General features: G+C 38.2%; 1 pseudogene; it reads right to left on the bottom strand.

Moving 5' to 3' along the window:
• Window positions 1-287: 287 nt before the first annotated feature.
• On the bottom strand, window positions 288-862 carry LOC145522492 (large ribosomal subunit protein uL22 pseudogene; annotated as a pseudogene).
• Between the last annotated feature and the right edge of the window lie 2,760 nt (window positions 863-3,622).

Here is a 3,622-nt window from a genome sequence, read left to right as displayed (position 1 = left end):
AAACATTATCAGCAAATCTGTCACATCTCATTGTGAATTATGCTTTGTTCTCCAGTTCTAAAATTACCCATTTGAAGTTCCCTAATAACCCCAGAGACTTCGTGACCATTTTCTGCTGTGAGGGTTCTGTCTTCTCCTTGTGTGAACACTCAACTCTCACCCTGGGTTTATTCAGTCGTGAGAACAAATCAAAGGAATAACTGACCAAAACCCTCAGGTTTTATAATGCTGTAAACATACACACTTCGTTAAAGAGTTCAATAACTTTATGGATGTGTATTTTCTTTTTAATTTGCATTTATTCTTTGCGGCATTTTTTCCTGGCCCGTAAGTTTTTGTTTCTTCAGTTTCTTCTGCGGTATCTTTTTCTTCTTTTCAACCTCTTCTTGTTAGGAACAATGTGTTCTTTTTCAATAAGGGAAGTCTCAATGTGACAGGGAGTGCTCATGTAGGGGCTGTTCCGACCACGAGCTCTGTAAGTCCTGCGGTGCATCTCGGGGCTTTGTTAACCAGGATGTGCCCAGTGCCCAGAGATTTTATATCTAAGCCCTTAAATTCAGCATTACTGTCTGCATTTTTGAGCATGTGCAGTAAAAATTCAGCACTCTCTCTGGGCCACCAGCCCTTCATCCAGCACCAGTTTGGCCTAGGCTTACCTACCAACTGCACCACTGTAATGACAAAATGGTACACATAGCTTCTTTAAAGTGACATCCTTCAGATACTTGGTAGCTTTCTGGATATGCATACTCTTAATGGCCGGGATGGTTTCACGAGTGTTCTTCAGGTGAGCATGAAGATTTGAACCTCTTGAATTGCATGATTTTGTGGGGTTTTTTGGGTCAAATGAATAGCGCACCATTTTTAGAGGTCACCTTGGGCTGCTTTCCCAGGTGGCGCTAGTGGTAAAGAACCTGCCTGCCAATGCGTCAGACATCGGGATGTGGGTTCAATTCCTGGGTCGTGCAGATCCTCTGAAGGAAGGTATGGCATCCCACTCCAGTATTCTTGCCTGGAGAAGCCCATGGACAGAGGAGTCTGGTGGGCTACAGTCCATGGGTTCGCAAAGAGTTGAACACAGCTGAAGTGACTTAGCACATGTATCAGGCTGCTTACTGGTAGAGCTATGGGTGTGTATTTTTAAAGCAAACATATTTTGAATATTTCAGGGCTGCACCATCAGGTTTTACTGGAGCATATGCATGTATAAGATACAAGATACAAGTCTATTCCAAGTCACAGTGGAGCTCTGCTCTGCACCTGGATGCTTGTTGATGGACATGGAGGTCACAAGTGAGACTGTTGGAACATCTTGATGGAATTTGCCAATATCATTATGCTACCTTTGTAAATGAAAGGTAGCCTGGAATAAGACAGGTATCAACTATGTGCACTAAGACTATATGTCAGCCGAGCGTATTGTTGGACAGAACATGTCCAACCCAATGTTATGACTATTGGCAAATGCTCTATGAGTGATGAAGTAAACTTTAGGATCCCAAGATATACACACGTGACTGAATAAATTGCTGTTTGGTGCAATTTGTATTTCTTTAATGACAAATGTTACATGATCAATTATTAATTGTCTATATAAATCAATGAATTAAAATGATAAATTGTAATTATCATTAAATAATACCTTATAGTCAATAATTTTACTCAGAAGAAGAATAAAAAAATTATAAATGCATTTATATTATACCTAGAAGTTTATAGAAACATTTCATTTGATCACAGCCATAGAATGATGTAGCCATAGATCATGAGTCATGAAATTGTCAATTTCGTAGATTAAGACAGTCAAATGTTGGCAGTTTCATCTAGCTCAGCCTAAGAGTTGAGAAAGCCAAAACTCTGAATGATTAAATGATTTGTACAAGCTCATATAGTTTGCACTGACAGAGCCAGCTTTGATCCAGTTTGGCTACGTGCACTTCTCCTGGCCATTCGACTTTCAGCGTTCAGTCCTGTCGCATGTCTCCGTGACAGCTCCAGTTACATGGCAGTTATACTGCAGTCAAAACCACCTGAACACAGAAGCACATCCTGGTGGGACACAGGGATGCACTGTAATCTATTTCATGCCTGAATCACTCCAGTCGGCATCAATCAATTTTCCTCCCTTTCAATAAGGTCTTGTCCTTGGTTATACATCCCGAGTGAACAATGAAGCAGTCAAGAGGAGAACTTACCCCGCTTTCTTTAGAAACGAACAGACCAGTATATTAAGGAGTATATATAGGAGCAAACTAACTGAGTTCATTAAAAGACAGAGCTCATACATACATCTTTTATAAGCCAATAAAATTGATTTTAATTAGTGTTCTAGATGTGCTCACCGAAACATTGAACTATTGTACAATACATATATCTCCCCCCCACGCCATGGTATTTGAAGCAGGGAACAAAAATAGCCTTGGGTCTTATCATCATTCATTTCCTTATTTTACTATAGGTTTGAATTCATTTGCCATAGCCACCTTCCTTGTTTGCTTCTTTGCCCTAGTAATTCAAAGTGCATGATATTAAAATAAATTAATTTAAGACTGAAATTAAAAAGAGTAAAATTGTTTTCTTTTCCTTCTAGGAGATTCAGGTATATATGTATTATAATTCCTTTCTCTTCCTTTTCTTTCCAACAGTCTTCTGTATATGCAGCATTTTAGTGATTTTTTATTTTGAACTAATAAACAAAGACCTAATTTGGCACAGGTTAGAGTCTCCCCGGTGGAGAGATGTTAGATCATGTCAGTCATGATTTCATTTTCTGAAAACAACTTTACAGATCCATTTCTACTCTGCAGTGGCTACTATCATCATTTTCTATCCTTTATCTCACTAAGATTTTTATCTCTTGGTATTTGTAAGGAACAAAAAATAAATGTTTCCATTAAAAAAAATTATTTCAACTGTAACATGAGGAAATAATAGGCTTTTGAAAATCCTGCAAAGATATAACGTTTATTTTAGTTCTCCTTTCGTTTTTACGTCTAGCCCTACAGAACTAGTATTGTAGAGCTAGATGTAAAAAAGAAATGAGAAACTAAACTAAATGTTATTTTTTTTTAAAAGGATATTAAGCCAAGAGCCTAAATAGGGTATGTATTTTATTTCAAGATTGTAAGAACATCAGATAAGTTGCCAGATGGAAGGTTGATTTCATTAATATAGTTCCCAAATTAATATACTCATGCTATCATGATAGCTGATAATATGGAATTACATGAATGTGACTTGGATTGGGCTGGAAGAAACACAAGCTGGAATCAAGATTGCCGGAAGAAATATCAATAACCTCAGATATGCGGATGACACCACCCTTATGGCAGAGAGTGAAGAAGAGCTAAAGAGCCTCTTGATCAAGGTGAAGGAGGAGAGTGAAAAAGTTGGCTTAAAGCTCAACGTTCAGAAAACTAAGATCATGGCATCTGGTCCCATCACTTCATGGGAAATAGATGGGGAAACAGTGGAAACAGTGTCAGACTTTATTTTTTTGGGCTCCAGAATCACTGCTGATGGTGACTGCAGCCATAAAATTAAAAGATGCTTACTCCTTGGAAGGAAGGTTATGGCCAACCTAGATAGCATATTTAAAAGCAGAGACATTACTTTGCCAACA

Source organism: Giraffa tippelskirchi, chromosome 10, assembly GCF_054371585.1.
Source record: "Giraffa tippelskirchi isolate mGirTip1 chromosome 10, T2T-mGirTip1v1.2.pri, whole genome shotgun sequence".
NCBI classification, from domain to species: Eukaryota; Metazoa; Chordata; class Mammalia; order Artiodactyla; family Giraffidae; genus Giraffa; species Giraffa tippelskirchi.
The sequence above is the reverse complement of the archived record's forward strand: the minus strand, read 5'-3'. Positions and strand labels throughout refer to the sequence as shown.